The 27,006-nt window shown below is 35.8% G+C and overlaps 1 long non-coding RNA gene across 2 annotated transcripts in view; it reads right to left on the bottom strand.

Moving 5' to 3' along the window:
- The window catches only part of LOC142151765 (uncharacterized), a 143,091-nt gene extending 127,510 nt beyond the window's left edge, over positions 1-15,581 (bottom strand). Inside the window, exons 1-2 of one of the 2 annotated variants that reach the window (XR_012691246.1) lie at positions 15,246-15,581; positions 11,003-11,121 (exon numbers count right to left, since the gene is read on the bottom strand). This is a non-coding gene — a long non-coding RNA (uncharacterized LOC142151765). The remainder of the gene's footprint in view (positions 1-11,002; positions 11,122-15,245) is intronic. The other variant, XR_012691245.1, reaches the window with a different exon arrangement.
- Positions 15,582-27,006: the final 11,425 nt, after the last annotated feature.

Genomic DNA, 27,006 nt, shown 5'->3' with positions numbered 1-27,006 from the left:
TATTCAGAATAACAGTAATAATAACAGTAAGGTGGTTGCACTAGTACCAAGATCAAAATCAATCCCATAATGCTGGTAGTGTAGGTACAGGGACAGAACACTGCATTATCGGGCATCACAACAAAAGTGGCATGGGGACCCAGCTATTCCGGTTCACCCACCCGCACCCCCTCCCCCTCCCCCTCTGCTCTCAATAGAGCAGAGCGGGACCTCTGCAGAACATGCATGGTTCAGAACATGCACCCACTGAACATGCGACGGACTGCTGTATTAGCAGACAAGGCCTCCACTCTGCGCTATTAGGACCAGAGCGAGGTATCAGTGGGTAGCAAGGTTGTCAGAGGAAAGCGAAGCCTAGGTGGTGGTGGTAATCAGGCATTGCCATGCTCCCCTCACCTGCGGACCCAGTACCGCCACACCTCTTGCACCCACAATAGTTATACTCATGGATAGAGATTTATCTGACCTACCTAAAAATACAGATATAAAGTGTCATGAAAATACAATGCAGTAGCAGGCTAATGTGGGAATGATAACATCCTGTCCAGTAGCCATATTCAAATTTAAAGGTGATCTTCAGAAAATGATTTTCCCTCCCTTCTCCTGGACCAGAGTATTGGTCTAGGCAAGCAGCCATGAATAAGCTTCATATTTTTTTTCCAGAAGTTATCCAGGCCAAAGTAGTTGGGTGTTGGACCAGTAAGGAAAGGAGATTGGATGCACTTGCATGCTGCAATACTGAGTGGAGCTAGGGAAACTTGTATTGTATTGTCTTGTATTGACTACTGAAGTAGTGCTGAAGCCATTCAGTGTAACCACCGCCTCAGAGGACTGGAGGAGACTGGCCGCAATATGCTTTATGCCTATCCTGCTCTCCCCTGGACTATGTAAGAGCCGCCCTGGAGGAAAAAGTTTGTAACTAAGACTTGTGCATTTTATTTACAAATAGGAGGCAGTTGTAATTAGTCTTTTTACTGTCTGACAGCAGTGTGCTCTGTGACTTTGTGTGTTACTTATCTACTTACTGTGAGTGATATACATTATAGTGACATTTGTTACTGACCACACCTAATCTCAGAGAGAGAAGAACCTGGAAGTAACTCAGGAACAAATCTCAAACAGTGTTTTATTGATACAGAGCCAAAACATTTTGGGTGTTGGGACCATTGAGCACTGCAATGGGGCAGGAGGCTTGTATGTGTCAAGGCCCCTGGGGGGGGGGGGGGCAAAATTTAAATATGGGCCTGCCCCTCCCACAAGTTTCAAAAACCTGGAAACCTCAAAGTTTGTGAGAGACTGCACTCACTCCCATGAGTATGTCTGGCGTACGCAATCTAACTGTCCAGTTTTTCCATCATAGAAGGGATGAGGCTAAAATAATCAGGGGAGAGTATGCCAATTTAGAGTGTGCCTGGGCAGAACAAAGGTGGGGCCTAAAATTCACAACTTTCCAATATGGGATGTTAACACATCCCATATGCTGGGATATGCTGGAGAAGTGTGACTATAAATGTTGCTTATTCTAATGTTGTCTATGCTGGTGAAGTGATAAGCCATAACCTGCAATAACAGCTTTATGGTAAGCAGTGCTTACTGTGCAACTTTCCAGACATAACCATTGTTTGTTAGTCTCGGTGGGAGTGAGTGTCTCCTCAGCTGCTGGTCTTCGGACCATCACTCTTCAGCTGGTTCAGAGTGAATATGGGTTAATCTTCTCAAAATAAACCCCTGGTATCTCACATTATAATGCAATAGTGCTCTCATATCTTACTAAAGTCCTACACATCTGAAATGTCAGTTTTTCAGATTGACAGGTACATTTTGAAAGGTTTTGTCCATTTGAAGTACCTGCTTGTGATGTAATGTAATACGTGACTCTTGTCTAGCCCAGGACACATATAGGACAGTCTACCCTTAATTCATAATCATTTTTTTTATAAAACTATAACAGGGAGCCTATAAAACAATGACGCTAATAATACTTCTAATATAACCTACATATAACTTTTCTAGACTAGATTAAAATATTTTTTTCCATCAATACCACAACTGACTCAGCATGAACAGATGAACAGCAGAGGAGGACCCTGTAGTTCTACAATAATCTGGTGGGCAACAGTTTTGGATAGATTGGATGACTTTTGATAAAGACAAACATAATAAACAGAAAACAAAGCTTCTGTCACATCTGGAGCAAAGGAGATGAAGGAAATTATTTTGGAGCTTTGCCAGTTGGCAGTAAATGTGCAGACGGATAGCGGTTACTAATTGTTATTGTATGCAATAAAATTGATTCTTCCTACACAGTGGTGCTCTGAGATGTGGCCAAGGGAAGTGTATTCAGAGGGAGCAAATTAATTGGACGCTACTGTTATTCCAGTTTCTTTTATCACTTAAAGGGAATACAGACACCAAAGCATTTCTTTCAAATGACGCCCCCCTGATTAGCAGTAGAGCGGGGTCTTTTTCCCAGGACAACCACATTTCTCCAGACATATCACTCATCTTGATGGACAGCTGTCACTTTCGTCCCACCAGCTGCCACTGCACTTCAATTCTCAAGGCAGCAGTGCCTGGTGAACACATAACTGTTAAGGCTGTTTACCAGTCACAGGGGGTGTCTCAGGGGAAGAAACCCTCACCTAGAGGTGAGTGTGAGCTTTGGAGAAAATATGCCTTCTGGCTGATATCCCCCTTAAAGAGAGACTATGCAGTACACATTAAAAGATGCAAGTTTAAAATACACTTGCTGCCAATTTATCGGAGACAGATTGGTTTGGTTTTGAACTTAAAAGCAGTGTGTGAGTAATATATTAACATTTCAAAGCCTGTTTAGATAGAAAACGCATTGACACAATTAATGTCCCTATTTACAAAATGCATTGTTCTTCAATTTATACAACACTTTTAAAATAAACAGAAAACATAATTAGCACCTGCTGTTAGGAAATGGATTGCTGCCATAGCTAAACATTTCAGCAATAACATGTATTTGTTATTCATTCTCTTAGTCATCCTCTTTTTTATTTGAAACATTTACCTAGAATTAAATTCTACATTAGGATGACATAAAATTAGATCAATGCAAAAAAAATGTTTTCAATCCACTTTTTCAGTACTAATCTTTACATTTTCAAACTTTTTTAAACTAACTAATCAATAAATAGAATAAGAACATGTATATGCATAACTTATTTTATGGGTAAACTAATACTGTATAACTGATACTAAAACGGTTATTTTCCTGTTTCCAGTTCTCATGTTGCAATGGTTTTCGTTGTAAAGACGTAGCAGTTTTAGTAATCACAGTAATGTCTTTCTGAAGCACGTCTTTTATCTATATTATGTTGATGGATATAATAGAAATACATAAATGGAAGAATTATTCCATTAGCCCATTTTCAATTTTCATTTCCTGATATCAGATTAGACTGTACTTTTCCTATTTTCCATTTTTATGTTACCTCTCCTGGTGTCACACTAATCCCTCCTCTGCTTAGCTCTTGTTTTTCGTTCTGTGGATTTAGCGCAAGTTCTCGTATTTTCTTTAAATTGACTTTGTTTCATTATCATAACCAATTCGTTTTCCCTATTTGACTGTCCTCGCTAAAATTAAAGTAAATCTCAGTTCATCTGCCTTATCTCTGTACACAAGCACATTTGATGGAATTTTAAAAACATATCTCTTTGTTGCTTTGTTGCACTGATAACAATTGTAAATACAGTACTGTCCATATATCATCCCACCCACATGAATCCCAAGGAAACTGACATAACATGAAACTCTGATCTGTATCACCCAACATTTCCAGAGCAATCGATCATTCAGGGCCTTATTTTCAGTTAGGAGCAAAGCAAAGAAAAGGAGCAACTTTGCACCTGGACAAATCATGTTACAATGCAAGGGGTGCAAATTGATTTATTTATTCTTTGCTTGTAAGGGAAAAACTGACTGTTTTTTTCATGTAGCACACAAATACTTGATAGCTTTATTTTTATATTGAAATGAAAGTTGCTCGATGACATGCCCTACCCCAACTATAAATCTGTCCCTACATTTTAAATTTACCTTTCCGTCTACTGCAACACGGTTTTGCCCAGGTGCAAAGTTGCTCCTTTTCTTTGCTTTGCTCCTAACTAAAAATCAGGCCCTCAATGTACAGATGAAGAAGACTGTGTACAGCATTTTCTGTGGTAGTAGGCAGTGTACATCTCACAGAATGTCCCAACTTACCTCCATTTCCTTCATGACCCTATAAATGGCAATCTGATAAATCCACCAGATCAATGACACTTAAAATGTCCCCTACAATATATATATATATATATATATATATATATATATATATATATATATAGATCACAAAATTGCAATTATGTGCACCAAAATCATGCTGTCATAGGACTTTGTAGACAATTTGAAATTCATGAGAAATAAAGTAGTTGGTTTTGTTCAAAATCCTTGCATCTTTTTGGGGTGCTAGGTTTTGTAACATATTTATAGGATAATATTTCTACCACATGCCTCATTCTTACAAAAATAATGTACACAATGGTGCCGCTCCCTCTCTGCCCTATACATCCTGTTAAAATTAGATTAAATTAGTTTTTAGAGATGGATGGAGATTCAGTGACAGTAATCTTACGTGATCATTCAGAGTCTATGTTCTAAAACCCGCCAACTGCCTACAGTTTGATGATGCTGTAATGGTCACAATTGTGTGAATAAGTCTCAATAGACAGGCAAACCAAGGTCTTTATTTTTAGCACCTCCCTCTTGTACAGGACATAAAGGGCCTGATTCATTAAGGCACACAATCTGAGAGCAACATTCGTTTGTTCAAAACGCATGGTCTGCGCACTCCTGAATTCATCAAGGAACGGATCTGAAGATACGTGCGCTGATGAAATCAGGTGTAGGACTGCTGTGCTCTCCCACTCAAGACACTGAAGATTAGGTCCAATTGTGGAATATAGATTTGCAAAATAATGCACAAAAAAATAAATAAATGAATGTCACCTATTAATAATATAGGCATTGGTGATAAAACAATTAAAAACAAAAGATATTTTTTTAATATTTGTTGTTCCCCATTAAATACCTTTATTAGGATATTCTTAATGTCTTCTGAACATAAAATACATTTTTATAGTAGCTCCTGATTGCAGACACATGTTATAGCATGCATAGGAGACTGTCATCACTACTGATGAGGACTTAGACTAGCCCTGTAGCTGGAGCAAGAGATACGGAAGAAAAACAAGTAACTTTGAGACGCCCTGAGCTTGATTCAGATGTGGCTACATGCACTTGAGTGTGGCACCTCCTTACTGTAAACTGACTATGGTAAAACGCCCCTACTCCGCACCATTCACTCCCCAAAATCGTAGGCTGTAGTAAGTGTCCTTTGCTTTCAAAAAGAGAAAGGACAGGACTGTATTTACTGGCGTACATCCCGGTTCTGGGCATGCACGAGTAATTATGCTTATGACACATTCAAAACAGGCAGGCGTGTCTTGATGAAGTAGGCTCAATGTGTTCACTGGTACTGGTTGCCATCAGGTTTTGTACATGTAGCTATAGTACTGATTAATATGATTACAACTAGCAACCAACAAAAAGTGAAAGAGACAAGATAGGCCAAGTTACATACAAACAGACAAAAATAGTACAAACAAAATGTTGAAGTCAAAACCAGCTCTAAAATCATGGCGGGCAGGATAGAATGATGGTCAAGAACAAAGCAAAGGTCAGTGACTGTAATCCAATAACAAAATAAAACCTATAATAGAAATCGAAGGCTCGGGCTGACTGAGTCAAGGAGCAGACCAACATCTGTGAGCGGACTTTGCTAAGAAGATACTCGACAGATATCATCATCATCATCTATTTTTATATATATATATATATATATATATATATATATGTATATATTACAGGTACCATAGAATGTTTATATGGTTCACACACTCAATAATCGGCAAAAATATTTATACCTGCCTAGAAGATGGCTAACTTCAGCATGAAATGCGCATTTAAATGTAATTATACAATTGGCAAATATAGCTTGTGTTGGTTATATATTGTTTGTTCCTATGTATACTTAGTGTGCAGTTGTGCTCATGTGGCAGGTACACAGACATACAGTAGGACACCACCTGGTGGCAATTTAACTAATAACTAACATCTTTAACGAATCACACTACAGAGACCCTTGGTTGTAATTAGATATACATTGTACAAACTTGTGCAACAAATATATGAATGATTGCTTTGCTAGCGAACGCTTGTTTATGAAAAATGTAACATCGTATGGATTTTCATAATAGCCCAGAAATATGTTCATTATGTGTTTTCACTTGGAATTTCAAAAATAAAATTTCTCTAGTAAATTAAGTACTCAAGAATTTAAGTAATCAAAGGGACGGCATAGATCACCATACACCCACTTCAGAAACACTTAGGATTTAGAATGAATAATATGTCTTTAGAAATGATAGAGAATTGGAGCTTTTCTATTAATTTGACATTAAAAAGTGCCCAGCAACTGAAAGATGATAACAGCCTTTTCTTGCATTTCAGATAATGATTGTTAATGACATAATATAAATCCATAAGTGCTATTGCTGACTGCAATCTCTGTCTTCTCAATGCAGGTTTACTCAGCTAATATTACTGTGAAATGATTCTGGGAGTTATGAAACAATTGGCCCATCTGCTCATGGGAAAGATATTACTGACGCAATAGAATTCACTTCCTATTTACCATTTATTATATAAGCTAGTTGTTGGATAACGTTCATGTAATATGATAAATAAATAAACCATATTTGCTAAATGTGGAATTAGGATAACACTTGTTTTGTATTTTTTGTTTGCCAAAGATTTGTTCTTTTGTCTATTGGATTTCTGTTATAATATAATTCAATGGGCACAATTGTGCTATAACCCACAATAAGCAATCAGATCACAGCTGACATTTTTCTGTCACTACATAGAAAAATGAGAGCTAACGCCTGATTGGTCGCTATGAATGACAGAACATTTTGACAAATAGCACTGTTCTATAAAATAGTTTGTTCATGTTCATTAAAATGTTTTATTGACTTCTGAATTGTAAGAACCTGAGCTTTTCTACGGTAAATCTTTGTTGACAAGGAAGCAGTGTGATCTGTCAGTCTGATTTTCAGGGAAAGTTAAGTGTATCTTATTCAAGGGTTTCACAATGATGTAAGCAGGGTGGCAGTGAATCAGACGTTTTGTGAAACGGCACAGCCACAAAATTTGCAGATTCCCTATCAGTCGCTCATTCTTGGCAACGATTTACACCTTCTTCTCCAAGTTATTATTTAAGTTTAAATGATCTAAAATTGTTTGCAGAGGGCCTTTGTGTTCCCGACTACCGCTGATTTCTTTTAGTGTTATGTCTAGTTTAGTAGCAATAGGCATTTTGTTAATATGTAGTTACCTACTGGTAAACTGCAGGTGCAACATCTGTGCTGTAGTAAACAAACTATTCTCTGTGCTGTAGAAGTGACAAAGGAAAGAGAAATATATAATACAACTGGGGCTTTGCTTGATAGGTGCACAGAACAGACTCCACATGGAATGCAATCAGCACACAATAACCAAAATGTTGTATCTTTTCAATGGATCGTTTTAAAGCATTACACAACAATATGAAGTCAGCACAATCCCAGAAATGAGCAGTGTTCCCAAAACAGGTTCAGAACCCGACTTGTTTCCGATATTAAACTACAGTGTTGCATGCGAATATTAAAAGATATTGAACAATTGTATAACGTACAGTGGGTTAAATTAATGTCTGGTTAATGAAAACGTACAATTGTTCTTTAACCTTCACATGCTTTCAGTACTAAAATTATCTGTATTTTACCTCTATTAATTTTTTATGTTGTTTACAACCTGGGACCGACCTTTAAAAGCAACTATAACAATTAGTATAGTTAAAGGGTAATATCTTTATACAGTCCAGCAATTTGTGACGTCCTGTTAGAAGGAATAGATGGATAATAGGAATCATTTTGTCTTTTCCCCTATTTTGAATGATTATTTTAGGGTGGCATTGCCTGGCGGTTGTTCAATGTTGTGCTTTCCCAGCTGGTATAGTACAATGTCCAAATGAGCTGAATCATTCCCATAGTGACATGTGTGAGCGAAGGAGACACTCTCCACCCCCGTCACACAAGAGGGCTTCAGCACAGCAGACAGGTTAGCATCGTCTTCAGAGCGGAATCGCGCTTATGTGATATTGTTTCCCCTTATCTTCCATGTCACCCAGTTCTTGTGGACATTGCATGACACATTCAAATGCGGCAGAGTAACGCCACCCTTGGACACAATGAGGGTTATTTATACTGTTACTAAATGGAACTAATCTGCACTAAAACCATAGCAACCAGTCAGATATCTGCTTTCATTGTCTAACATTCATTAGACAGATAATAGGTTATTTCTGATTGGATGCTAGGGTTTTAGAGCAAATTTTCAACTTTGAGCAATGTTAATAAAAAAATATCTGCATTGAAAGACATGTATATATACAAGGCTTTTCAGACTACAGTTGTGAATTATCCCTATTTTCCAGGTAGAGCCCAAGTTATACATCTTGTAACCTGGATTTTTCCCCATAGAATTGTCCGTACTTTTCAATATCACCCAACTATACAGTACATGTCAAATCAACTGTTGTGTCTGGCATTTGGAGGTATGCACTATATCAAAAATACTTAGAATTATTATTTATTTAAAAAATAATTATTTTATATTATTTTGAAACTATTCAATTAACTGCTAATAATAAGTAATATTGATTGCTTGAAATGGGTGCAATTCTCTACATCATTTTGGCTGCAGGATACACTCTGGAGTCCAGAGTCAAATATGACTAATGGAGAGTATTTATGATGAGAAAAAAAACTGAACCCTAAATAAAGTAGTCTTGCAAAACAGAGATGACCACTGATTGACTGCATATATTAGACTTTATGTTCCATCATATGGACCTGTTGGTTGGGTGTTTGAGAAAAGGTAACCCCTGTAGCTTCCAATCCTAGAGCTGGAATTGCTCTGCCAGAAAACAACAGGTAACTCTCAGCATTGACTTTTGCTTTTAAAAGCATGAAAATATAAATGTTTGATACATTACTTCAGTTTCTTTCCTTGAATGAATAAATATTTTGTGTGCCACTATGTTCCCCAATAATATTTCACCAGCATCGAATGCACCTACAGCGAGTTGACATTGGTTAAAATACCAAATCACGGCAGAGAAAAACCATATGTCATGTGAGTGACATACACCACCACATATGAAATGCTCATTATTATGAATTATTGTACATTATAAAATGTCAATTGAAATAAAAAAAAACATGTACTGTAATAATTAGAAATGATAATTCTAAAAGGCATAATAAAACAAAATGGTATGAAATCAATGTGAAACATGTATAAAGACTGTAGCTGAATATATGTGTTTTACCTGCTCTTCATAAAAAAGAAAATTAGCATTTAGACAAAAATCCCATTTAAGTGGAACACTTCAAAAAGCACAAATTTGCATTAGAATGGAAGCAGATATTGTTGTATTAAAGGGAAAAACAGTCCTGTATTGTAATTCTTTAATTTAACAATAAAAATGGTTGTTTATGAAAAGGGTGGCAAACAGTTAAGAATCATCATTACTTTAGCATTATGATGCAACTCTCCAAGATTTTAAATGTGTCACTTTTGACTTTTATGCTGTAGTTTGAAGCGAATGGGGAAGGTAATAGATTAATATCGCCTGGCAGTGTCATACAATATTCAACCCAATAATCATGACATTTTACGTGGAGCGAAGACTATATTACAATGTTATAATAATCAGATGTGCTAACATTTAAAACTTACCATGGCATTTTACACACCTACGCGCAATATATTCTTAATTTTTAACTTGTATATTTCACCTTAAACCACCACCCACATCTGCTATGCTAGCATTTTTTTTTTTTCATTTCATTTTCCACTGCTTAGAAATGGATATTAATGTGCACAATGCTATAAACTATTGTGTTGCCTCGCATCATAATCTCCTAAACCAAGGCTAAAAGTTGTGTTAAAATCAGTTGAAAAAACCGTAGCCTGGTTCTAGCAGTCTTTTTATACTTATATTAGCTCCGCAAGTAGTATAGACCAGCTATTGCTAAACTCATATTTCAGTAATTTAATTTTTCACTGTCATTTTAGACAAAAGAGTGGGAGAGGATGGTATATACTAAAATCAGCAAACAGCTGGATATTTGATCAACACAGTGACCATCCTGCTGTGCTAACTGACTCTAGTACCGAATCTGGTACTCGTGCGTGTGATATACTGAATGGTATGCCAGTTGTACAATATCTATTTACTTAACAGTTACACATCACAAAAAGTAAGTAGCGCCTTCAAGGGAATAAAGCTCATTCAACATTGCTGACTCTCTGAAAATACACAATCAATAGGTAGAATTATGGTACGTCATGTTACTCACCTGATAGGGTGAATATTGAACTAACAAAAATAATCTTATAGCATCCCGCCACTATTTTGGGGTTATTATGAGGAATTAATAAACAAATAATGGAATGAAGTAAAGACTCTTACAATCGTATCACTTTGTCAGGAAAATCTATTATCTTTGTTTTGTTTTAATGGCTATAAAAATATCACATTCTATGTTAAAGATGATCGGTTTCAAGTTGCACAAATTTTTTTTTTATTGACAAATGTTTTAAATTGTAATTAATGCAATACATGTTTTATAGGTCAAGTATAGTAGATGAATATACCGTATTTTAAGGATACATTTCGTAAAAAGACTTTGTGTCCCATTGTCATGCAAAACGCTAAGGTCTAGATAGATAGATAGATAGATAGATAGGTTATATATATATATATATATATATATATATATATATATTAGCACATATTTCATATCTGAGAAAAGCACCAACCTTACAAGTGTTTTCTCCATAGAAAACAGGATGTCATTTCTTTCCTTGACATTCTCTCATCTCAGCCTAGTTACTTGTTTTTCTCCTGGGCAGTGCCTTTGTGCTCAGCCTAGACAGATCTGTAAAGGTAAAATGAATACACTGGTATGTTCAGTCACGTTGTAGTGTACGGGGAATCTTAATAAATGATTCAATAAAACAGACATGGTAAAAGCTGGAATATCGCTATCTGAAAACAATTTAAACTTTAAGCCTGTTAGCATCACCTAATAAAGTATTCTAATAAAGTATTTTAGTGATAGTAGAGAAATGTCACATCCATCTCATTGTCCATATAAATGAATAAAGAACAGCGCAAAAGTATATAGAAAATTATTATTTATTTTGTATGCTGCAATACTCTTTCATGCACCCTTTTAATGTGCATTTCTGTAATGATGTATGCATGCATATAATGTTAAGGTTGGAGTTGCTTAAGCTGTGGTGTGGTACATCAAATCTTTACGAAGTGCAACTGACATCCCTGTGCTCACGAGTTACTACAAGCTAGCATGTTCCAGATAATATACTTTGTTCATAAAACAATTAGAACATAGCGAGAAAGCCTTCAAATAGTATAGTGTTTTCAGAGTAGGTCTTGCAATGAGTACCACGTGGATTGGTGGATTTGGGGCTGAAAAAATGTTGTAAAACAATTCATAAATTAATGTTCTCCTTTGTTAGTGGTTTCATAATGACCACGGCAGTAGTTTTATTTCATAGTGTCTATATAGACAGTATATGTTGCTTAGTTTGTGTAGGGGATGAGAAATATGCCATCTAATTTGCCACCTTATACAGCAAAATGGTTTGTTCCAGCTCTGGGTGTCTTTAGCAAAGTGATTAGTATGTTTAAGGCTAACCCCTCCTCCCCCCAAATAAAGAATAAATAAACTGATAGAAATGTCAAACACTTCACAAAATGTACCACAAAAAGCCATCTGTTAATCCTGAGAAAGAACAATGGATTCCCTAATAAGCGTATCATTGATAAAAATCTTCAAGCAATAATGCATGAATAAAGTACCAGGTCAAAAAATTGATCAAGAAATAAGTAGTAAAAAAATAGTGTAATATGGTGCTCATAAAATCACAAATATTGTATTACTTCAGTGGCATTTGGCAGCAGTTAGCATTGCTGCCTCATAGCTCTGGGGTCATGGGTTCTATTTCAACCAAGGCACTATCTGTGTGGAGTTTGTATGTTCTCCCCATGTTTGGGTGTGTTTCCTCCAGGTGCTCCAGTTTACTCCCGCAGTCCAAAGACATAGTGGTAAGTTACTTGGCTTCCGACAAAATTAACCCTAGTGTGTGTGTAGTAAAGCAATTAGACTGTGAGCTCCACTGTGTAAAGCACTGTATAATACGGAGACGCTGTATAAATAAAGGTTAACGATAACAAAATTCAAAGTGTATTTGCACAGCTAATTTTTTAGGGGATTATTTTTTTTTTAACTAATAATTCACGAATTAAATGTATGATTGATTTTCCAATAGGAAAAATAATTCTAAAAAAAAAGTGCGTTTGGATCAAGCTTGCATGACCAAAGCCATAGGTGAAAACATGTTCGTAAAAAAAGGCATAAAGCGCGAAATCTAATGAATCCAATGAAATAAGGCACAAAAGCTGATGCTACAAACATGGGGGAGCGGCTGGTATAAATATGAGTACATGTAAAGTAACTAAACCCTTATTTAGGTGTTTTTTATTAAGGTGAACATACCTCTTCTTTGTGTCTTTTCCATAACCATGGAAATGCTTTAGACACCATATTGTATCTGCATAATCAGATATCTCGGTCTAGTAAAGTTGTATGATACTGTACATTTCCTAATGTCAATATGTAATTTTCCTAATAATATTGCGATCAAATTATTTGTACAGAACACCTAATTACAAAATTGTTTCAACATACATGCTTCCGATATTACAGTTAATCAATCATTTTAGTGGCAAAGTTAAGCAAAGGTAAATCTAGAATTCTATATAAAAGTCTAAGTCTTATAACCATTTTATATTATGCTTAAAATATATTAGTTAATGTCTATTCATTAGAAATAAAAAAATATATATACTGTTCATGTTCATACTTTTGCTAATTGTCCACCCTTTCACCATTCATTCATTCGTCTACTACCTTGTGATCTACATAGAACAATTGAAATTGAATGCTGACAAAGATTGTGTGGTTTCAGCAGTCTATAACACAATTTCATATGTGGAGGCTCAACTTCTGATCGCTGTCCACAGATCTGGTGCTGAATGTGCTTGCACTAAGATGCCACTAAGCTGAAATTGTTTTAAGAGCAAAGGTTTTAAGAATCAGGGAAGGGCTACTTAATAGTTAAATGTCTTTTTTTTTTTTACTAAAATGCTACACAAGGAAATCTGCCAATATTTTATAGTATTACATAAATGTGTAAAATACTAACTATTCGAAAATTTTCATTTTGGTAAAATTAGTACATACCTGTTTCTCCATATACTAACGTATTTCTATTTTTTTTTTATTTTTTTTTAAAAACAACTCCGGAAACAGCAATGCCAACTAAAACTCATAGAATAGGAGTGAGAATAATTTGAAGCTGCAAGTAAGATACTTTTTGCTGAGGTGGTTTTGTAGATCTGTTTGTTTGAATAGAGCTGAGGATCTATTAATTAGGGTGGTGCTCAACGTACCTTAATGAAAATCTCTGGTTACCATTCAAACCAACAGTACAAAGCCAGGCCAATCTACCTGCTCAATTATTAACCACAATACATTACTAGAGAGATGGCTGGAAGATAAAAAGTTCACCATTTCTAAACATAATGCCTTATCTCTATTCAACAGATGGAAAAAACACATGCACACACACACACACTGCACACACAATGCACACTATATACACATGTGTGAGTAATGACACTAAATACTTAAAAAGATGTTTCATTTTATTTTCCCTTTTCAAATTCTAGAAAATTGGTTTATGTAAAATAAAAATGACTTGGATGTTTTATATACATTTGTAGAACTACACCATAATCTGTATATCCTAATTTATAAGATGTTACATAACAAATCACAAAAAAAAGATGTTTGGGAGTTGGGCATCTTTTAGCATTTATTTGTTAGTTGCATGTATATTTTACAAAATATAAGAGAACATGTGTCACTGTGTAGAACAGAAGCTTGCTGCATATACATGTGGCTGTGTGTCTGGGAATAAGGAAATGTGACCAGAGCATATACTTTGTTAGAAGTAAATGTAATTGATATATAATGTAATTTTCTACCAGAGATTTTTTTTTTCTCCTTTATGTTGGAGGAGATCCAGAAATCCACACAGTCCAGTAATATTACATTACAATACAATAATGAAATAAGGATTTTCTAAATTATATTATCATCCAAGCATTCTGATCTGTTTATTTTCTATTAATACACATTTTGCAAGTGTACAGCTGAAATGACAAACACAACTGTTCAGAGCCTTGTGCAATCTTCCCCTTGTTCCATGAAGTTCCACACAAACTACAATTTAATAATGCATTACATGAAAGATTTGCTATGTAAACGGATGTATGATTCCTGAAATGAGCACATTGAAGAGAACGAGACTCTTAAAAGTAGACTTACACAAATCAAATAATGGCCACATAAAGTTAGCATGGGTATAAACATCTACCACTGTGTATATCTAGATAATACATCAATTTATACTATAGTTGTGTACGAAATCTAATATTGTGTGAATCATTTCTCAGTCACAGGTATGTACTCTGCTTAATTGTGGACATATCTCTTTATATAACAACTGTGCCTATTTATCACGTATAGCAAATAGCTATGACACCTGTTCATATAAGCCAATTGATTTTTTTCCTTTCTACCTAAAACTTTGAGTTCAACGTGAAGCTTCATCTGCTTCACATGCACATAAGTGTGTTTTGTACTGCAAATATATAGCCTATTTTTAAATCAATGTACAACAACTATTTTCTTTGTATAGGTACAAATAAACATGCACATTTGCCTATATATTTTCAATAAATACTTCACATATTTAATGTCATAGACACACATACTCATGTATTTCTGTGTATTTATGCCTACTTGCTATATACATCTGCTCTATCTAAATGTCTACAAATTTGTTTTTGAGGACAACTAACTTGTCATTTATTAGTTATAGAAGAATACTGAATGCCTGTGTTCCTTACCTTTTTCTTTTACAGCTGTGTGTGTCCTTCTTTAAAGTTTTCAGATGACTTCCGTCCTCTTTCCAGCAGTGATCTTGTTCTATTGGTCGATTTATGTTTCTTTAAGAAAAAGAGGATTTCACTTGATACTCTGTGACAGAGAGGAGGTTCTTCTTTACACAGGCAATTAAGGCATGCTAACTTATGTCTCTTCATCAAGATCGTGCTAAGTGAGGAGCTTCTTGGCAACTGAGCTGGGGAAAAGGATTGTCCCCCATCTTTATATCAGCCTCTCAGACAATAGCCAGGGCTAGTGTTGCAGCTGGAGGCTGTCTCTTTAAACCTCCAACCCAAAGGTGGCCTGTCACATCCATGGACATCTATGACGTCATCTGATAGAAGCATGAAAAAAAAAATCCCTTTTCAAAACAAAAGTCCCAGGGCGACCATGGCAACAGACTGCAAATGTCACTGTATATCCATCAGGATGCTGCTAAGCAGCTTTCCCTATGCCTCCCACATTGCATGGAAACAGTGTAAATCCACTGCAATTAGCACTATTGCCAAGCTTCATTTGTAATGGGAGAGGAAGTCATTGTGAAAGTGGCATAGGTTGGCATCGGTTATATTAGCTGCAATTTATCTTTGCATGCTACTCAGCTGTTCAACTCCTCTTCGTCTGTGCTTTAATCCAATGCACTGCTTTCTGTATGCTTTGTTAATGGTATTATGTGGGCTGCAGCCAGCAGACAGCATGATGCAAATCCCCTCCTTCAAAACTGCATTATCCACAGAATACAAAAAAAAAAAATGAAAAAAAATGATATCTTATCTCAGAATTGTCACTTTCTCTCTTGGGTTAATGTTTTAACAATGACCATCTGTTTCAAAATTAATAAATGTCCAGTTATCTTGAAAAATACTGTCATTTTCTAGTAATTTTATCAATAATTTAAAGTTCATTGACAGGAAGTGGACATGTGAAAAATATATAGTTGCACCTCCTTTAACAACATGTATACTATGTAAGAGCTCTATAGCCATCACAGCCATAACCACACCCTACTACACAAGGATCTGCACCCAGATAAAAACGGATTACATGAGAGCACAGTACAGCAATAGGGATTGAAGTTATTAATCGTGATTATATCAATTGCGTAAAATAAGATTTATTCACTTGTTATACAGTGTAATATTAAACAATGTAACGTAATGCAGAATGAGAACAGGGCAAAGTTTATTTTCTAAATTGTTGAAATATTCCAAAACAACACTAAATGATCTTGTTTATTAAACAGTGGAATGTTGTAATATGAAATGCACATAACATAGCACACAATAATTTGTTTATATTTAATTTTATTTAATATATATAAGATTTCTTCATTTATTCTATTTTTTACCAACCACCTTGTTTGATTTTATGTGGTTAATTAATTAATCATCACATTACTTTCATCATGTATTTTTACCACATAATTATTTTAATTATAAAAATGTAAACAGTTAAAAACAAAATATTGTGCATAAAATAGTGAGTTCCCACTGTGACTCTCTTTAGCAGTGCTTTATGGTAAATAATGTATATCAGTGAAAAAGGCTGTTCTACATCTTTTCTCTATATCCCTATGAAAGTTTTTTTCAAAAAATTAAATGGCCTGTTGCAATGGAAAGCCCATCATTTTCACAGTGGGGGAGGGAGTGGGGTGTACAATTACCTTTCACAAACAAATTCCTAACATTCTAATATTCTGTGTTTTCACTTATATATTTTGAAGCTTTTTTTTGTGCATTAAAGCAGGACACCACTTTTCTAAATTAACACAAAAAAAGTGCACATCACACTTGATTACACACGAAAATTAAAGATATCAGACAATAAAAGTTTATAATATGGCCTCTGTCTGCTTCCCATAAAATAAAAATTGTAATATATTCTAGGATGATTGAAAGAGGGAGTGTATGCTCCCGAAAAATTTCATGTCTCTCTTACCTGTATATTGGATGTAACCCCTGTAATACGAGGAAACAGTTTTTGCCCGTTTGCACAATGTTTTCTATTTGTCTTCTTTATATTATTGCATATCAGTATTTAAAATACACATAATAATAAAAAAAGTAGCCAAATCAATAGCAGATATACTAAGATCAAGCATATTGACACAACATACAGCTGGTGATACATAACACGATACTGTGTATTCACTTACATTACAAGTTACTGTAGAGGTAATGGGGCAGTTTAAAAGCACATACTGTTGACACTAAGAAAATCCTACATGCAGTTTTGATGTCACTATGGAGGCTCAAGTCTATGTTCAAATAGGATACAATCAATTATTGACTTGTCAAGCTATATGACTTGCTGAATCTCCTATTTGTCTACCACATAGTCAAAGGCTTGTTTAATTTAAAAAATGGTGCTAAATGTCTAATTTACAAAAATAATTCAGCAAGCAACAGCGCAGCAGAGTGCAACAGCAATTTATTTCTGCTTGTACTCTGTCATGCACCTATTTTTCCAGGGTTGCACTTGTTTCTACAGATTATACACATATTACCTGAGCAGGATGCAGATGAGCAAATATTAGCTTAGGGTTAGAGGCAGGCTGGGCAATTCATATGGAACCATAGTAATGTGATGGATTATGCCCAGATCCACCAAAACAAAAATGGGAGAATAAAATTAGCTAAAGCTGATATGGGAGGTGGGTGGTGGAGGACTGCACATAGTGTAAGGTGTTCCTGATTAAGTGGGAGCTCCTTTACCGCACACAATGGCAGAAGGTGTAGGAACCACTTCTCGGCCATGACTTTCAATGGCGTTTAGCTCATTCTAGCCACAAAGGATGCCCGTTTATATGCAAAAAATAAATCAGCGTCTTTAAAAATTGACACGTTTGAAATAAAGTTAGCTCCAATCTCCCTTTATTGTCCTGACCTACAGCACATAAAGCCAGGTGACGTGAGCAGATCATTAGGGAGGGAAAGTACAACATAATGAAGGGGATGTAATAGCAGACATTGCACTGACATGACTTTCAGTAGTGTCCACCAGGCGTGTTTCATGACAGTAAAAAATATGTAGTGATTGTGGAAAGCACTTGTGCAGATCAACCATGAAATTTCATAATAAATGACCTTTAAGAGTTCCACTACAAAGAGTGAGTGTACATCATCATAGGAAGTTTAGCCTTTATTAAACAGAAATATACAGTTTTGCATCACATAATCACTTAAATACTTGCTATGAGATAAGCATGTAATTTTGAAGATAGCTGTTTTGCCCGAGAAATGGTTTATCACTTACATTAGTGTTATTGATTCATACATGGTTTTTATACCTTACTTCTATATCATAAATATATGTAAAAAAATTCAACTTGATTATAGATTGGTTATACACAGAAAATAGCATACAAATCCCTCATTTGTTTTCTCATGCCTCACCATGTGATTTCCCAGATTCATCTTCATGGATGCACAGCAATATATTTGCATTGTACTTTGTAATGTGCTTGAACCACTATATGTGTACACATGAACCTGGCTGGATGCAATCAAGTAAACTGAGCAGCAAACAAGTATGTGACTGAGCAGACCATGAGGCCAAGTGAGCTTTTTGCCACTTACATTCTGAATGTAGATGGCGTCATTTGGTTGGACCCAACTGAAGACCTTTAAGTGTTTTTGTGGCTATTGCACCAATGACAAATGAGGCATTCTGAATAAACCATGACTGCCAGCTTTGCAGATTCTTTAATGGTCTAAATAATTGCTCAATATTCACCAAAATAAACTTCTACCATGTGGGTTTCCTGCTTCCCCTGGCATTCAATAACTGAGGACCAATCCCCCTCCCCTCCCATCCTCCCTATGTCCCCCCTTAATTTACATTACTATAACTTGATTTAGTTAGTTTTAGTATTATCGTTTACATGTCTTACTACAAATAGCACTCTTACTGTGAAATGTGACACTGATTGGTTTCTTTGTTACTACTATTTCCTTTATGCTTGTTGTCACTTGTGTTTGTATAATAACATTTTCGAGTTAAAAAAATATAAATAAACTTCTACCACAACCCAAGCCCTAAGTCTCCAATCGCAAAAAGCATAGATTTGGGAAGCCATTTCCGAAGCTCGTGTACAATGGATTTAGAGACACTTTTATCTTGACTAAACCTAAAATGCAAATTTCTTAATCTAGATAAGCCGCTGTTAACATTCATAAATGTATTTGCAAATAAAGATATTTAACATTTAAGAAATCTAACATAACTTTAGGGTTTCAGTGAATTTGTTTGTTTTACATAAACCAGATTATCTGCCTGTAAGATTATTGAAGGTTATTGCATCATAGAACTGGTAGCCTAAAATGGAACATTAGAGAGGACAATAACTTTAATTCAGCTTGCTATCAGGATTACATTCAATGTCTTAAGTTCCTTCCTGGAGGCTTACACGTAATTAAACTATATGATTTTTGAGGTTGTGATTTCCACTTCCACATGTGATACTGTTGGAAAAGGACTACTGATTGGTAGATCTATAGGTTCATGTTCAGCTTAGGTCACATGCAACATTTAGCACAAATCAAGTTCTGTGGTAGAACAGTTTGTATTGTACATTTACATTTTTCTAAATAAATAGAGCTGGCTAATAACATTCTGTGTGATTGGGGTTGGATGGGGAATCTTTAAAGCCAAACTAGTGGAACAGTTTTAAATATTTTGTCCCTCTCTATTTAACAGTGACTCACAAAATTTTATACATTCTGTTGTTGAATTCAACATTCTTAACTCTCATGTAGACAACTCAGTTAAAGATAAGTGAAATAATTTTGCAATTTTTGAGACTCCTTTAAAAAAAACAAAAAAACTGTGTAAAATGTGTCTGGTTGTAAATTAAACCTAAACAACTTGACTGCACTCTTAGGGCCTTGTGTGTAGTTAAACATATGAGTCGCCTTGCACAAAATTTGCATTACCGTGCCGCACATGTGCACAAGGAGACCTATGCTTCCGTCCTTATGCAGATCACATCTTATAGTTACGATTCCTTATGTTTAGAGAGGCGGACTGGGGAAGGTAAAGGGCGTGCAAATATACGCCAAGTACAGTAAGGGCGTGTTCTCGGAAATATGACTGAGTAGGACCTGGAAACTGATGCATATATGACTGTCGGAGGCATATCTCTTGTAGGTGTTAGAACCGCATTGATGATAATGACGATCAGAAGCATTGGCTAGATGTCTCTCATTGGTTTACTACTTGTGCTCCCCAGCCGACTGTACTTAATTCATTTGTTGTGGCAATACGATGTGTGTCTTATTTTTAAGCCTTACAACCATTGTGTCACAGAAGCAGAAGATTCCCATTGCACCAGATGTAGTAAAGCAACAGATGTTGGGGAGTTTCTAATTAAACACTATTTGATTGCTTAATTACAATTGGTGCATTTAATTAGTAACACTGTAAGCATACACTATAAGAGAAATATTTTTTCTTAAAGCAATAGTTCAGAAAAAACCACAAAGGGAACACTATTTTATTTATTTTTGGGTATGGCAGTAGCTGCATTATATTACCAATACTTCAAGCACATAATATAAGCAACATATTTGTTTTTTCAGATTAATGATGGAAAAAACAAATTGTTGTATTACAGTGCTGAATGCATTTAATCTTATTTTGTCAATGTTAATAAAAGTTTGTTTAAACAAAAAAAGTATATTACTTTACTTATATTACATTATCTTTAGTCATTTCATTAATTAATTGTTATTGAGTCCCACAAGGTACACAATCCTTGACCTTGACCTGTGAAAAGCGGTACTATAAAAAAAACAGTACCCAAATCAAACTGACTGCTGATGTGATAGCCTACACGTGTATGGAAGCGTAAAATCCATACAGTAAGTGACAATACTGCATCCACTCTGAGCTGGAGTATATGAGCCATCATCATTAGGAAATATGGCATATGCTCTGTGGCATACACCCTGCTCTGAATTGTTACACAGTCATATCTTGTACTAGCCTCATATCCACAGTTGGACGCAAGTACATTTCATATGCGCCTGACGTCATCCATGCACACATGCGACCACTTAGACCTGGATGAACCTTGTGGTATATCTGTCTCAGCATGCACACATAATTGCTTATTTTTTCAGAAGCATTTTACGTCTGTATTTTTTATTTAAAAAGTCAACATCAGGCTTGAATCTTTATCTTACTTATTTTATCAATGAATTTATGTAGTGCCATTAATGCCTGATTTCCAGGGAGAGTGAATTAATGCCCTTTTTATCGTACCCTTACCTGATGAGGGGAGCGGGGGGGGGGGGTTCCCATAGAACATCGGGGAATCACTGTACCGAACAAATTAATTTAGAAAGCCATCTGGATTTAATTTGTAGCATGCTGGGACACTACACCTGCATCAGAATGCTAGACTGCACCTGCGTTCATTAAATATGAGCGAGTAGAGCTTTGACACCTTCGATTCATATGTGTCTAATTGGAGCCTTTTTTATAGCTTTTCAATTTGCCACTAAAATGATTGCCATTGTTAATCGTAATTGTACTGGAATGTAGAATCTCCTCAGTAAAAATATAATATTATCCTACTGACACTACCAAACTTCACATAACATCCTAGACCACTCACGGAAGCACATCATGACTTGGTGGTAAATGTATCAAACTGAGAGCTTCCGGCGGGTTTGAAAAGTGGAGATGTTGCCTATAGCAGCCAATTAGATTGTAGGTATCATTTATTTAGTACATTCTACAAAATTATATCTAGAATCTTATTGGTTGCTATAGGCAACATCTCCACTTTTCAAACCAGCTGGAAACTCGCAGCTTGATACATTTACCCCTTAAGCTTTAGAAGGTCTGTGATTGTGCACACCCTATATTTTCATTTGCTGATGTCACTACACTCATTTACCTTATATGTTTTAATGGTACAGTACATAAAAAAAAATCTTTTAACAATTTCAAACTTGTCATCATCATCATCATATTGTAAGCTACCCATATTTACTATACTGTTCCTATTTTCTCATTTGAGGGGTAGAGAGATTTTTTGCCCACAAATTGTGATCAGCACCCTGATTTCAATTGTTTTGTTCAGAATATGTGTGTTTGAATGTATGCCTTACTCCCTGTTTGTACAGTCCTGTGGAATATGTTGGCAATAAATAAATAAATGGTTAATAAATACTGTTTATGAAACTAATGGTATGAATTGCTTTTTTTTCCAGAATAATTCAAGGCATGAAATCAGATTCAGATAATTACCTTTGTTATAATTTGGCGACAGTATACTGAATGCCTATATTTTTTTTCTAAAAGAAACCCATCAGCTTCTATTGTGTACTGAGCAGCAACACCCTATACACCGTTAAGGCTATCCAGCATTTTGAAGCAGCACAACACATTTTCACAAAGGTCATCATTGGTTTACAGTATATTGTAAACACATATTTGTATTGTACATGGATGAGTACAAAATCATTATACAGAGCAAAAGAGGTCACTTTTTTCAAGATATGCAGACAGAGAGATGATTCATATATACTGCAGGCCAAACAATGGGAACATTTCTATACAATTCTTAAGACACATTTTGCAGGTTGGAAGCACAGATATAATGTAAAGTAATGTATCACATAATCTCATGCATCATGATTAGTAATGTTTCTTGGTTTTTATGCAAAATGTGAAGCTGGACAACCTCTCATCTACTGATTAACGCCATGCAACTTTATGGTGTATAGATTGTAAGCTTGTGAGCAGGGCCCTCTTACCTCTCTGTCTGTCTGTATTACCAAGTATTGGTTTATTACTGCGTTTGTTCCCAATTGTAAAGAGCTACGGAATTTGCTGGTGCTGTATAAATAAACAATGATGATGATGGCTGCTCAACATAGAGTAGAGCAGTATAGAGTTACATACAGGAAGACATTTATGTAATTGGTGCATAGGTAAATTCAAAGGAAACTCATAGCATACAAAGAGATTCCAATATCATCAAGTTCAGATAGCAACAGAAGCACTAATAATAATAATAATAATAATAATAATAATGTTCACACTTACCTTTCCATTGACCCTATGCTAATTTTTTTCTGCCCACAGTTTAGATAGCCAGTGACAAGTATAAATGGCTGGTGTCTGGCATTGCTTAGATTCCTTTGGAGTAATTTCATACGTCTAATCCCCTATGTCCTTAATGTGGCCATGGTTTTACACAGCCAGTAAACATTTTTAAAAAGTTCAGCAAGCTGTAACCAAACACTAGTAAAGTACTAAAACTGTTAATGTGCCAAATTCCATGCAGAGTTCCCTATGATGACCACTCTGCAATCACACAAATATATTTGGATTTCAACATACAATGTAGAAACATATTTCACCACACCACATACCAGCAGTTTGCACAGGTCATATATTGATAGTGTCTCCAATAACAGTGACAGGAACATTTGAAGTCTAGCAAAACAGTTGGTAAAGTCCCAATAAGTACTAGTGAATTCTATATTGGCTGCCGCAGTTCAATGAGCAAAAGCAGAAAGTGCAGATAATGACATATTATTTCTCATAAGCCTATTCCAATTAAAAATAAATTCCCCCCATCTCCCTTCAGAGCTCTCCAAGGACAAAAATTGTTAAAGGGCATCTCCCAAAATAATAGTCATTTTATATTGCATGGTAACTCCTGACAAATCATGCTGAGCTGCTTGAATTGTAACATTATTTGGCAGTTTGGAACATGCACTTTAGCATCTACAGAATTATATTTTAAATTTGTGAGGTTTTTTTGCGAGTGTATATATAAATTAGAGAAACAGGGCACACACGCACATATTGGAGAAGGAATTTGTTCAGGTGATCCCAGGATGACCAATAGTTAAGTTATCTTACCATTTGTGGAACATATGGGGTGTAGAAACAAGGTCCTGGTCATCAGCTAATTTTATAATTAACAAAATAAGTAACCAATAGGATGATGGTGGATTTGAGTTTCTAGGTTATCTCTTTCAGCACAGACTACCTACCAGTGGGGAGTGTACCTAGGTCACAGGGATCAACTGTCCAGCTTTAGAAGAAGGAAAATGTTGACACCTTGTAGTCACCACAGCCCTGACACTAATCTGTGCACTTTCCTGTACAATAGCGGCAGTCATGTGGAAATAAGCACATGGCATCAGAAATGGCATTTGAACTGTATAGAACAATTTGTTACCCTATTTCCATGCATTGAACACCAAACACTATTTTGAGGAAAGCAAGCTCCCATTCTGTTCAGCCAGTATCTACATAAACAAAATGCTCAAATATTTGGCCATGATTTATAAAGCTCCTATCTGAACATTATTCTATGATGTGTATGCACATGACCAGATGCAGCACTCCAATATCACTTATTTTCTCTATATTGTGTTTTAGTTCTTTCCATCATTTGCCTAATCAAGCGGTTACTGCAGTTACATTTTCTGTGCTATAACCAAATTCTGTGATTCTGGACCTGCACCTTGGCGTGCTATTCTTGTGCTCTTGTGGCGCTACAATTTGGCTTCTTATTTTGGTCTTCATTGTATTCTCTCTGTCCCAGGCCCGTGTCTAGTGTTTGGATTCCTGTTATATTTATCAAAGGGAGTAAAAACCTTAAAACTGACATTTTCACCGGTGACTGGACTTTTTTGTCCACTTTTCCCTACATATGGTGAATGTTGAAGAAAACAACTTGTTATACCTGAATGGACTCACAGAGCTTCTATTCTGAGATTTGTGGCCCCTGAAGTGTATCAGGTTGCCCATCACTGCTGTACAGAGTCACTACAAGATAACTACTGCTATATGGGTCATTTACCAGTTGCAGAACAACAGCAACAACAACAAATGCTGATTGTGTTCTGAAACAACATAATTGTGCTCAAATACAAGGATTGTATTTCCATTACTACTTCTTCTTAAATCTGACATTTAAAAAGGCACCTGGATAAATCATTGCAAATATGATATATTTATATGAATCCTCTCAAGATAAATGACATGAAACAGAAAAGTCATAAACATAAAAGACATAAAAATGTCTATGCCAAAATGAGCTGACAGTTGAAGATGTGTGAAGAAAAATTGATACATAAGGTAGGGGAATAACTGTTGTAGTTGCTGGTCTAGAATGTGCATGTGGCTATTGTAAGACATCTACATTATCAGCCTTAAATAATAAAGCAGCCATTGACGACTACCATTTGTGTGCAGCTACCGGTGGGGTAGTATGGATGGAACGAGGAGAAACAGCAGAATGAACTAGTCTTTGTATGTATTTTAAACAGTCAGCTGCTGCAACCAACCTTTACCATTTATTTATTGTAAATATATAATATCTGGGATTACATTTGCCGCATACACAAAAAGACAGGTTTACAGTTGTCATAGATAACTGATTAATATATATATATTTTTTAGTTTAAGGGCAGACAGAATGTAAGCATGATGTGGTAGATGTAACTTGCCTGTGCAACAGAGTATCCTATTACTGTATTTCCTTAGTAACGGCATTGAGAAGAAAACCCAGGGACACCAAGGTAAATGGCATTCTAAACCTTGCTTTAGTTCTGCACGGTCAACAACTATTAACCCTTGTTTACTCAGAAGTATAAAGGTTGTCGTGCAGCATGCTGGGAGGCCATCTGCTCTTTGTCAGGGATAAATCCTCTTGTATCCTGTACTTTTTCATTGCTTTCTCAGCAATTCTACTACAAGCTATTTGGTGCAGGAACTCATTGTAAAAGAAAATGGTTTCTGATACTATAGATGAATCAAGTAAATCACAGTAATTGGTGAGTGTGTTTGTATTAACTAGACTTTACAAATGTACAGTTCAACACACAAGACAGGGAGAGCAATCAAAGTAATTTAGATGGCATCGAAGAATCCTAAGTGACAGGTTTTAACCCCAAGAATCTTACAGTCTGACTAGGTTTTAGGAAAACAAATAAATAAAATTAAATGCATACTATATATCAACCTTTATCATCATGCCATGGGGTAGAGATTCAAGTCAACTGTGGGTACCAAAATGTCTTGAAATGACAACCAGTCAACAGGTCCCTTATTGATTGACATGAACCTACTTCCCAACAGTTTTGATTTTCGTGGTACAGCGCTGTTTTGTGGTGCTTAGATGGGATGGACCTTAGAGATTAGGAAGCATAGCCTTGGTTAAACAAGAGTGGGGTTGGGTGGATCAGGGGTGTGGTTGGGTTGTATGCAGGTGTGGCTGGAGTGATTTGTTTTCTCCATAATATTGTGAAGTACACTTCCTAACATATGTTTTAGTGAAGAGAAAAATACTGTTAAAAAAACTACTTGTGAATAAGCTACATCTTCCCTATATTAAGAAGGCCCTGCTCGCAAGTCTACAATCTCCCTGTTACATTATTTGCAGCAAGTTAATTCAAGTATAGTTTATCAAAATGTGGAAAATCTTGTATAGTAACAAGCAGTCTAACATCAGCTAGCATCAGAAAGGATAGACGCCTCAGGCAATCTTCACCATCAACACCTTAAACGCCAAAGGCTGAATCCACAACACGTGTCCCACCTAAATTTTAAACTTGTTAGAATAATAATAACATTAAACCATAGTACCTGAAATAACCACACGGACATATATTTAAATTTTGGCGAACTAAGGTCACAGTTTATTTAGACCTGTAGAAATTAAAGGTGGTGGCAAAGAAAGGGATTGCAGGC

This window comes from Mixophyes fleayi, chromosome 4 (assembly GCF_038048845.1).
Source record: "Mixophyes fleayi isolate aMixFle1 chromosome 4, aMixFle1.hap1, whole genome shotgun sequence".
In the NCBI taxonomy this organism is placed as follows: domain Eukaryota; kingdom Metazoa; phylum Chordata; class Amphibia; order Anura; family Limnodynastidae; genus Mixophyes; species Mixophyes fleayi.
Note: the sequence above shows the minus strand (reverse complement) of the source record. Positions and strands in the feature narration are given on the sequence as shown.